The 12412-nt window shown below is 39.8% G+C and overlaps 1 long non-coding RNA gene across 1 annotated transcript in view; it reads left to right on the top strand.

Annotated features, from left to right (window-relative positions):
- The window catches only part of LOC145723480 (uncharacterized), a 112385-nt gene that overhangs the window by 750 nt on the left and 99223 nt on the right, over window positions 1–12412 (top strand). The window lies entirely within an intron of this gene.

Consider the following 12412-nt stretch of genomic DNA (forward strand, 5'->3'; position numbering starts at 1 on the left):
GCTTTTATTTTGTAGCAAGCTTGGAGGAGTCACATTTGGGGAAGGTTGAAGCCCTTCCAACAGAAGCAGAGATAGAGGAGGGAAAGAGCTTCCGTGTCTTAAGTGTTAACCTCAGGGTAGGGACTCTGTGTGTTCAGATAACCCTTGAAGACTTGCTCTCTTCTGCAGCTTCTCCTGGGAGCTCAGCTCAACCAAATCATGCAAACAATTGCATCCATCACCAGCCACATAAATCCTCAGAAAAGATACGCAGACCATAAGAGAGTATCACCTGAGGTTGGGAACCAATGGAGGGTGCATTACCTGCAAAATAAGTAGGCCTTTGCACCAAGAGCCTGAATTTGGAGTGTGGAACATAGATGAGACATGGATAAGCTATTCTCCAAGGCCACATACCCTACCTCATAGCCTTCCCCATTCACCCTGAAAGTCATCTCAGGAGCCTTCTGGGGGAAAAAAAAAGGGGTTAGAAATTACTGTGAGTAAGTCATCAGGAAGATTTCACTGAATAGGTGAGATTTGAATGGGGACTTAGCAGTGGTTTCAATATGGATAAACAGAAAATGTGGGGGGCAGGCTAGAACATTGTAGGGAGAGATGGGAGTAGTGATAAGGAAAAATAAAGAAACGGCGTGGCATGTATCTTACCTCTGCAACTTACTAGTGTGTGTCCTTAAAAGTTATTTAACCTTTCTGAATCTCAGTTTCCTCATCCTCAAAATGGGGATATAATTAATTAATCATTCATTCAATGACCTGTCATGTACAAAGTACAAAGGATTCACTTGTAAGCATATGAAGATGAAACGGTGAGGGCCCTGACTTCAATGTAGTTTTCAGCTCAGAAGAACATGCAAAGAAGTATAATATGATAAGAGAAGATATGTATGGGGCAGCAGTGGGGAGGAGGAGTGTCTAAATCTGCCTGGGACTTCAGGTGGAGATTGTCTTTGACCTGAGGCGTTAATTATCCATCCACCCATCCATCCATCCTACATATATTTTAAGCACTTGCTATGTGCCACGCCCTGTTCTACATTACTGGAGATAGAGTAGGGAACAAATTAAAAAGTCAGCAATTCCTGTCTTCATAGATTTTTCATTTATAGTTTTTTTTATATATTTATATGCCTATGGAGGGAGACAGACAATAAACTAAATAAGGAAAATATATCATATCTAATATGTAAAATAAGCACAGAAGGGGGCTATGAAGATTTGGGTGGGAGGGCTTGTCGGCATTTTAGTAGACAGCCGGGGATGACCTTACTGAGCAGTTCTGTGATTTTTGAGTGGAGCCTGATAGAAATGAGAGAGCCAGTCCTCCTTATTTATGCTTCACGTTTAGAGCACTTACTGCTCACCAGGCACTTTGCAAGAAGCTGAGAAAAGCCTTAAATGCCTTGCAGAGGTTTTCTTTTTTTCTTCTTTATTTTAAACCTGGAGGCAATAGGAGATTATTGAAGAATTTTGATCACAGGTATGGCAAGTTTCCATTTGTGTCGTAGAAAATTCACTCAGAAGTAAGATGGATGAAAACACAGCGGTGGCAAGATTAGAATAGCCACGTTGTCATCTAGGGGCTTCCTACTCCTTGAATATCTGGTTAACTTGGATGAAAATCCAGTTCTGTGGCCTGTGACAGTCTTCATGCTACCTGTTCTCACAGTTTGCTCCTAGTGTATATGTATCCTCCTCAGTAGTTCTTAACCTTTAGGGCTATCTATCTCCTTTTTAGCAACAACACATTGAATGTAGAACTTAGCTTCCTTGTCAGTTTCTAGAAAAATATCCAGTCATACTGGTGTGTGTGTGTATGACAGCAAGAGAGAGAGAGAGAGAATACTTTACTGAAGATTCAAGGGTCACTAGGGGATAGGGTTTCAACTGAAAAGATGTGGGGCCTGGGAGCAACTCAGCCAGTACCAAGTGCATCCAAGAAAATTGCACTTGAAAGGAGTCCACACTTTGAGCATCTTTCATATGTCTTTGGAATATTTTAAAGGCAAAAACTATGAAATTGAGTTTTAATGCTTGCTAAAGCTCTTCCTACTCCCAAGTGACTGACCTGGCAGAGAGTTCAAATCTTCTGTTTTCATCTCCCCTCTTATTTTCCTCTTACCTCTCCTCTTTCTTTCTGTGGAGCAACCAATAAAACCATCCACTTGCCTCCTGCAGATAATCCACCAAAACCTGTACCCCTCAAATGTTAGTTTCTACCCCCAAGCAATTACCAAAGAATTTTTCCAACAAGGATAGCACTCCCTTTCTAAGAGGATTTTTGATGAATAAAATTCTCTCTTTCCCATCATATATTTTCTCAAGAAAAATATTTGCAGACTCTTGTGTGTTTTGCTGCAGGACTTCTGAGGGGTGGCAGGGGCTGGAGGTGAGGAGTGGTAAGTTGGGATCAGAAGGTAAAACGTGGTACAACTGTATTTTACTTAAGGCAGTTAGACCACATCCGACTTCCAGGCTAGTCCCAATCTCTTGGAGGTTGTTAGAAATTTTCTTTAAAGCTCCACTAGTGCTAATGCCTATAGGATTTCTGGATCTAGTTAGGCAGTGGCATCCTACCCCACCCACCCCCCATGTGTTGGTTCAAATTCCATAGTTACCCTGAAAGCAGGTGGGATTCTCAGCATAGGGCTTTGACCACATTTGTTAACCCTTAGAGTCAGGGCTGACCTCTGGACCCACATTGATTACAGAAACCCCTCCTACTACTTTAATATTGGGGTATAGGTCAACCAAGGAGAGAGGGCAGAGCTATGGTATCTACCAAACGTTTTTGCTTATGCCGTCAGGAGAGCCTGACATTGGGACTTCTCTCCTGTTTCTGGATCTTAATTTCTTGAGTTCTTTTCATTCCTCCAAAAAATACCTATCCTCACAAGGGCCAGAACAGATGGAAGCGTTTCTCTTCTCAGCCCCCAACCCCATGTAGTGCTATGGGTTTTAAACCTGTCTCTGGTGGCTGCTAGATTGCAGGGGGCAAATGTGTGAGATATTACTGATCTTTTGTTTAGGACCTGGCTTCCCAACTAGATAAAAACTCAATAGTCATTGTTTGTGTTTAAGCCTAGGGCTTTTTCTGGTGTGTTCTCTGACCCAAAGTAACTCACTTACCCCCTAGCCTGGGGGCGTTGGTAGTTGGGTGAACGACTGTGAACTATCTGTACTTGGGTGGCTGAGCTCTGCACACTCCACATAGTTACACGGGTACCTTCACCTCTAACCCCAAATAATCAGTCTTCTCTCTTCCTCCCTTTGAATAACTTCTTTAAAAGCAAGGAGTAGGGGCGCCTGGGTGGCTCAGTCATTAAGCGTCTGCCTTCGGCTCAGGTCATGATCCCAGGGTCCTGGGATCGAGTTCCGCATCAGGCTCCCTGCTCTGCGGGAAGCCTGCTTCTCCTCTCCCACTCCCCCTGCTTGTGTCCCTTCTCTCGCTGTGTCTCTCTCTGTCGAATAAATGAATAAAATCTTTAAAAAAATAAAAATAAAATAAAAGCAAGGAGTAGGAGGATAATCCATATTTTCACAGGAAGTTCTGAGTTTCTCCTGTAATGTTTTGCTTTAAATTCCTCCTACAACAGCTTAACTCCAACAAGCCTGATTTTTCCACACTACTTTCCAACAGCGATGTGGGGATGCTTTGTGGCAAAACCTCTTAAGTTTTAACACAAATGCAAAGGTCACTTCTCCTTCCAGCTGTTACATTGCCTAAATTCTGATTTAGAAATCCAGACATTTACCACATTGTCAAGCATGATTGCCATTAACAATGCCATTGTTAAGCATTCAGCTACCCAGTGTACCCTAGGGATGCACTGGCAACTTTGCAATCACATAAATTCTTAAATCTAGATCCTGCAAACTTTTAATTAATCATTGTCTAATTCCAACTGTTATTCCTCTAATATTTCAGGGAATGTGAAAATCCTTTTTCTGCGTTACCCAAAATTGTCTTTATTTCTCGTGGCATGTAGTGTTCACTAGGGGTCGTAATAGGCAGTCCCCAGTTCAGATCTTTGAGGGACCCTGACTCAGTAGAAGAAACAATCATAATAGGAATCTTTCATTAGCCCTTTACAAAGTTGTAAGTTAAGGACTTCTTTTGTGTTGCTGCTTTTAATATTTTTTTCTTTATCACTATATTTTGCAAATTTAATTACAATGTCTTGCTGTTGTCCTGTGTTTGTTGATTTTGATGGGAGTTCTCTGTGCCTCCTACATCTGGATATCTGTTTCCTTCCCTAGGTCAGGGAAATTTTCAGCTATTATTTCTTCACATAAATTTTCTGCCCTGTTTTTTCTCTTCTTCTTTTGGGACTCCTATAATACAAACGTTATTATGTTTGATGGACTCACTGAGTTCCCTAAGTCCATTCTGCTGTTGCATAATTCTTTCTGTCTTTTGTTCAGCTTCATTATTTTCCATTATTTTGTCTTCTAGGTCACTAATTCATTCCTCCAGCCTGCTGTTCATTGCGTCAAGCCTGCTTCCAATCTTGTTTATTGTTCTCTTCATCTCTGATTCTTTTTTAACTCTTTAATCTCTGCCGTGAGGGTCCATCTGATGTCTTCTATTCTTTTCTCAAGGTCAGTGAGTATCCTTATGCTTGCTTTCTAATTTCTTAATCTTCTCAACAACTTTGAAAGGAAATATTTTTGTCTCTATTTATGAATTAGGAAATATAAAGACCGAGAGTTTAGTTGACTTGTCAAGGTCATGCAGCTAGTAAGTGCAGGAGTAGGTTTCCTTTTTTTTTTTAAGATTTTATTTATTTATATGTCAGAGAGAGAGAGAGAGAGCACAGGCAGGGGGAGCGGCAGGCAGAGGGAGAAGCAGGCTCCTCGCTGAGCAAGGAGCCTGATGCAGGACTTGATCCCAGGACCCTGGGATCATGACCTGAGCTGAAGGCAGATGCTTAACCGACAGCCACCCAAGTGTCCCGAGGAGTAGGTTTCAAATCCAGATTTGTCTTGACTCCAAAACCTATATTCTTTCTACTGCACCGTAATATAAAACATGTAATACAATGCTTACAGCATATTTGGTGCTCAATATATTATACTTTTTGTTCTTATTTTTTTTCACTTAGAGTCAAATGTTTATATATTTTAGTATATATATTTATCTAAATATATTTTTTATAAAAATATGTGACATATATTTTGTACATTTAAATATATTTTATATTTGAAATATGTGATATTTGATATACTTATCATATGTGATGTGTATATTTTATATATTATATATTTGTTATATATGTATTATGTGTATGTGTGTCCTTTCTTGTGGTTCTGCTTCTCTGATTGAACAGCACTGAAGCAGGGGCAAAAGTGAAAGCTGGTATACTTGTTAAGAGGCCAACACCATTTAGTCCAGGACCAAAGATCCAAGATGTCATCATGGAGATGGAGAGAAGTTTACCAGTTTAAGAAATGTTTTGGAGGTTGTATTATGGTTCTCTAGAGAAACAGAACCAGTTGGAGAGAGAGAGAGAGAAAAGAAAGAGATTTCTCATAAGGAATTGGCTCATGAAATTATGGAGGCTGAGAAGTCCCAAGAGCAGCAGTTGGCAAACTCAAGACTCAGGGGGACTGATGGTGGAGGCTGGCAGGCTTGAGACCCAAGAATAGCTGAGGTTTCAGTTTGAGTTTAAGGGCAGGAAAAGACTGATATCTTAGCTCAAGTAGTCAGGCAGAAGGAGGTCCCTCATATTTCTTGTTGTTTTTGTTCTAGTCAGGCCCTCAACTGATTGGATAAAACCCACCCACATTAGAGGGAGCAATCTGCTTTACTCCATCTACTGATTCACGTGTTAATCTCATCCAGAAATATTCTCAGAGACAAATGCAGAATAATGCTTAACCAAATGTCTGTGCACTCCGTGGCCCAGTCTAGTTGACACATAAATTAACTTTCACATAGATGTGAAGGAAAAACTCAGGTTTTTTCCTTCCTATGTAGAGAAAAACCCAGTTCTCCTCTACTTTGAGTTTCTTCCCTGTGAGTTTCCTACTAACACAAACCACTTCTGACATTTCTAGTCACCAAGTGTGTGTGTGTGTGTGGGGGGTGGTTTCCTCAAAACAACAAGCAAGCCTTTGACTCCAGCTGGGAGTCCTACCATTCAACTCAATTCTGACACTGTCTACCTAGATGTAGCCTCAGATCTCTTGGGTAAGCCTGCGTCTCCCCACCACTACTTCAGATGCCAGTTGCAAGCTCAGTTATTGTTTGTGCTTCTGACCCACTGCTCTAGATCAAAGGTTTCAATGACCCCCTCTGCAAGTACAATTCATTTGCTAGAGAACTCACAGAACTCAGGGGAATACGCACATTTACAGGTTTATTCAAGGATATGATAAATAAGGCAGAAGAACAAACAGATGAAGAGATACCTAGAGCGAGGTCTGGGAGGTTCTGTCCCCGTGGAGTTGGAGTGGATCACCGTCTTGGTGTGGATGTGTACACCCACTTAGAAGCTCTTCGAACCCCATATTTTTGGGATCTTATGGAGGCTTTATTATGTTGGCATGATTGATAATCATTAATTCCATTTTCAGCCCTCGCCCCTCTCAAGAGAATGGGGCAAGGGCTGAAAATCCCAAGCTTCTAATCATGACTCCTTCTTTCCAGTGACCAGTCCGTTATCCAGGAACCATCCAGGAATCCACCCGAAGTCACCTCATTAGAACAAAAGATGCTTGTAATGCTCTTATCACTTAGGAATTGATGTGGGTTTTAGGAGCTGTGTGCCAGGAACCAGAGACAGAGACCATATATTTTCTATTATCTCATGATAGATGTATGTATGTTGGATGCATGTCTGCCTTCATATGTACTTACTTGCACCAGGCCCCACACTTGGGAGGACTCCATAGTTGGTTTAATGCTCTGCTGTTGCTGTCTTAAAATTCTTGGTAATTTTTCAACAAGGGGCCCTGCATGTTCATTCTTTATTGGGCCCCACATAATATGTAGCAGGTCCTGATTGGATATGAGGAATGAGGAGAAAAAAAGCTCAAGGATTACACTTAGGTTTTTGGCTTAAACAGCTGTGTGGATGGTACTGCATTTGGAGGTGGAGTTTGGGAGAGAAATTAAGAATTTTGATTTGAGCATGTTAACTTAGAGCTGCCTTTTAGACATTGTGGTAAGATATTTGTTGCTTGCTTCCCCAGCATTCATTTCCATCTTCCGGATTCCTGGCTAGACCCTGTTTCCCAGCTTTGTGGTTAGGGTTTGATTGGCTCTATTTCCAGCCATCCACATGCTGTCCTGGTAGGGCAGCCTCTGCCATATAATAAGTAATCTACTAAGCCGAGTAGACTAGTGCTCTTTGTAATTCCCTTCAACCCTAGATTAAAGAATAAGGGGGGAAAAGGATAAGGAGAGACTGACTCTTTGAGAAGGAGAGGCAAAGGCTGCAGAAATGGAGCCTAAAGTTTTTTGTCTGTTTGTTTGTTTGTTTTATCCCAGGCCATGGATACTTGTGGGAGAATCTGCTTATTTTCCCAGTATCTATCCTTGCCATCTTCCACTGTTTAGCTGGGTACATGGTCTCCTGGTATAAAGAGTACATTTCCCAACATTCCCTGGAGCTAAGTACACAGCCATGTGATTATATTCTGTTTAATGGGCTATAGGGGGACGTGGTATATACATTTTGCTGGACATATCCTTAAAGAGAGGGGGCATGCCATTTCTCCTCCCTTCAAATTTCAGCAGTCTAGAATTTGAATGCATTGACAGAAACACCGTAGTGAGCAACAGACAAGAACACTGGTCCTTTGACACCATGGAGCCATGCTAGTTTTGGATTGCCTACCTCTTATCTTTTATAAGAGAGCTAAATTCTATCTTATTTGAGATAAGACTATTATCCACCACTATTTTGGATTTCTGTCACATCTAGATAATGTTAATCCTAAGTGATACAATGTTCATATAATTAACTCCTTTTCTTCTCATGGTACCTAAATAATGATATGTTTGTTACAAACAAGACTCTAATAAGGACAATTTTTATTACTCAGGCCATGTGCAATTTGGTCTACATACACACTGAAAAAACCCCTATTCAACCCATATTTTGCTTTGCCTTTTAAGTCCTCAAAAGAAATATAGACATTTTACTAGGATCTATATTATTAAAAGCACCACTACTTTCTCTAGGGAAGCAACAATTGATCCACATTTTTCTGGCACCAGCTCACATTTCATAAACCCTTGTTTAAAATTAACCCAAACCATTAAACAACACAGAAAAAAAAATTCTTTTTAAGTTACACTATAAAAACTGCCTTTTGAGAAACTGAAACAGGTGAGTTTACATGTAATCTCAGATAAGGTGACCAAATATCCAAAATTGGCTAAGACAGTCCCAACTCCCAGATTGCTGGCTGCTCTGGTTTCTGTCTCAGTACACGTCCTGTGGTTCTGGCCAGATGTCATCCAACTTGAGGATAGGAATGCCTGCCCCTACTTGGGCGAACAAGTTACTAAAAATGGGGAGAAATAACAGGAAAGTGGAAATGGCAAAAAACTAAACTTTGATTGCAATTTTAGTTACATTTTGGTTCTTTGTTTGACAATGTTTGTAAGCATTTGTCAACACATGTTGTTTAGTTTGGGGTCTTTGAAACTGTATGGGATGATCCATTTCTAGGGTTTGATCAGTATTTTTAAAAAGTGATATTGACTATAATAGACTAGAAAATGCCAACATGCATTTCACATACTAAAGATGAGTAGTTTTCAAAAATTTCTATTTATGTTTTATCTGTGAGTCTTTGGTGCAAGAGCGTGATCAAAAGAAGTTTAAAACTCACTAAATTTTAGTCATTTAGGAGTACACTCAGCCACTGTCTCTTGTATCATGAAGGAATATTAAGAAATTTTAAACCTTTCATTCAATAGATATTTGACGTATATAACATTAATAGTACTTGTGCATCCATCACTTCCCTGTGTTTCCCTTAAGCCCAATTCTCACAAGTTTTCCAGGGCTGTTCCAGGGACTTTGCAAGAGTCCAGGACTGTGGGATGGGGGTTGTCTACAGGAGATTGGTCAGAGGACAATTCAACTTCGAAGTTCACTGGACAAATGGTGTTTAAAGACTAAATTTAAGTTAGCCAGTTGGGCAAGGAAAGAAGGGCATTCCAGATAGAAGGAGCAGTATGTGTTAAACAGAAAAGAGAAGCAGTAGAGTATATAGGTTCATGATATCTTAGATGTAATTCTGAATTCCAAAAAGTTCTAAAAGCTGAAAGCATTAGGCAAGAAAACCAATTCAATCTGAACTCATTGGTGTGCTGCATTTGTCCCATGAGTTCAGATTGTTTTTATCATATTACACTGATATCCAGTCAGTCTAAAATATGGTTATGGTCTGCAAGATGTGTATTTGAGTTCTAAAAGAATATATAATTATAAAAGACTGGTGCATTAACTATTTACTTATCAGTTTTATGGAAGGTAATGTTTTTTTCCTCTTTAAGTTTTTTTTAAAGATTTTATTTACGGGGCGCCTGGGTGGCTCAGTCGTTAAGCGTCTGCCTTCGGCTCAGGTCATGATCCCAGGGTCCTGGGATCGAGCCCCACATCAGACTCTCTGCTCCATGGGAAGCCTGCTTCTCTCTCTCCCACTCTCCCTGCTTGTGTTCCCTCTCTCGCTGTGTCTCTCTCTGTTAAATAAATAAAATCTTAAAAAAAAAAGATTTTATTTATGTATTTGAGAGAAAGAGAGAAAGAGAGAGCAGGAGAGTGGGGAAGGTCAGAGGGAGACACAGACTCCCCACTGATTAGGGAGATCAACTCAGGGCTCTGTCCCGAGCATCAGAATCATGACCTGAGCTGAAGGCAGACCCTTAACTGACTGAGCCACATGGTGCCACTCCTCTTTAAGTTTTAATGAAAATAAAGCCTCAGGGGCTCCTGGGTGGCTCAGTCAGTTAAGCATTCAACTCTTGATTTTGGTCAGGTCATAATTACAAGGTTGTGAGATCCAGCCCCTTATCAAGCTCTATGCTGAGTGTGGAGCCTGCTTGAGATTCTCTCTCTCCCTCTGCCCCTCCTCCCACTCGTGCTTTCACTTTCTCTCTCTCTCTCAAAAAAAATATTAAAACTTCAAAATCCATAGCATTAGCAAAATAGAAATCTAGTAAAGCCAGCACAGTAATCTATGCATAATTATGGAAGAACTAGTGCATAAAATGGTTATATGATATATCTCAGGAATCAGTTTGTCAAATTTATGCACAGCTTATTTATAATTGATGATTTCTTAATCTTTCTCCAATTGTTTAATGATTTCCATATGCTTGCTTGTGCTTTAACTTGTGTGCATTTGGTGAATCTTACCTACCACAGGTAAGTAGAAGTCTATAAAGTAAAAAATTGTCTCCTTTTCACCACCATCCTCCTTCCCCTTTAGCACATTGTCCAGAGGTAACCACTCTTAAGAGAGTTGTATATATTCTTTCAGACCTTTTTTCAAATTTGTATGTGAGCATGCCTTATGTCATAGATATACAAAAACAAATGTTGGGTGATGGGCATTAAGGAGGGCACGTGATGTGATGAGCACTGGGTGTTATATGCAACTGATAAATTATTGATTACTACATTTGAAAGTAATGATGTTCTATATGTTGGCTAATTGAATTTAAATTAAAAAAAAAGAAAAAAAAACCCAAATGTTTCTTGTGTCATTCTCTCACAGAACTGGCATAACGCTATGAAGGTGTTCTGCAACTTGCCCGCTTCACTTATGTTATATATATCTTTTCATGGAAATATGTATAGACCAACCTGATTCTTTTTAATGATTGCCTCATGTTCTATTGCATGGATATTCTTTAATTTAACCATTGTCCTACTGACGGGTAAATAGGGTTTTTCTATGTTCTTATGATGGCAAATATTCCTTCAGATTTACATCCCTGTACTACCTCTTAGTCATACTTAAAAGACCTCCTCAGTCTCTAAGGTCTTTAGCCAAAGCATGTATTTTGTAGGAACTGATATCTTCTTTTCTCTTAAACCAAAGAGAAGTCATTCATGTTAACCTGTAAGTACAGCAACAAAAAGCATTTTGTTGATTTTTTATGAGAATTATAAAGTAGTCACCTTTATAAGAGGGCTCTGATGTGGTAGAAACCAGTTAATGTCTTGCTGTTGACTGCTTTAGCTTACCAATCTCATCTTCTTAAGCAAGGTCATTCTGGAGGTGACTCTTAAAATTCTTCCTTAGTGTTCACTTCATCATATCTTTCATTGTAGGAACATCTAAGAAGCACAGACCTGAGGAAGAATTTCCAGGTTAAAGAGGTGGAAGTTGCTAGAATTTAAAAGCAGTGTTTCCACACAGGAGAAGTGACCTGCTAAAGGGCCATGGCACCAGAACGCTTTCTAATTCTTTGCCTCCACTTCTGCCTCAAATAATGACCTACTCTAAGAGGAGGAGAGTGTGTTGGTTAGTAGCGTGGGCTTGCAGTCATACACCCTGGATTCTGCCTCTTGTTAGCTCTGGGGCTTGAGCAAATGACTTAACCTCTTTGTGACTCAGTTTCTTCATCTATTAAAATGGGGACAGGGATGGTGATGATGATATCACCTACTCTGTAGGGTTGCTATGAAAAAAATCAAAGATTAGTATTTGTTAAGCACTTACAGGGTCTGGTACCTAATAAACTCGATATAGATGTTTGTTAAATAAGAATGGCACAATGGTATGGACACTGTGCCTGTTTCTCTGAGTTTCCTGAAGAAACAGCTGTTCATGAAACCTTCCGAAAACTCAAATGTAGCTGAAGTTGCCCAAAATATGGTGTGAGCAATCTTCCTTCTACTCATCAGTGCCTTCACTGTAGAGGGTTCTCTATTCAGTGCTCACAGAAGTCCTATATTTCAGTGGCCTGCTCTGGATATCCAAACTTCTAATGAGAAATGGTACCTTATTTAGGTTAAAAAGAAGATGGACTAATATTGGGTGTATGCTTTCTAGATAGCTGTTAGCACATTCTTTGTGTTCAACAAAATATTCTCACAAGAAGAGGAGCTTTACAAAAACACATCACAGAAGAAATTGAGTTAGATTTCAGAAACATAAGTACAATGAAAATTGTCTGGATTCACAGGAAATCTGTGACTTTCTGAATGCAAGAAAATGATATGAAATTCATTGACAATATATATTTATACCTCACATTTTCAGATTTTAATATTACAGCTATTAGAAATGCATCCAAAATTTATTTATATAAGAGCTGATTAGCCAGATCTGATATTTTGCAAGTTTTTTGTTACTGTTTCCTTCCCACCCTAAACCCGCAATTTTCTGCATTTTGATCAATTACAGAGCATGTGAAGTCAGGTGTGAAACTGGTTTCTCT

The sequence above is a fragment of the Leptonychotes weddellii genome, chromosome 9 (genome assembly GCF_054177405.1).
Source record: "Leptonychotes weddellii isolate Sample4059 chromosome 9, ASM5417740v2, whole genome shotgun sequence".
In the NCBI taxonomy this organism is placed as follows: domain Eukaryota; kingdom Metazoa; phylum Chordata; class Mammalia; order Carnivora; family Phocidae; genus Leptonychotes; species Leptonychotes weddellii.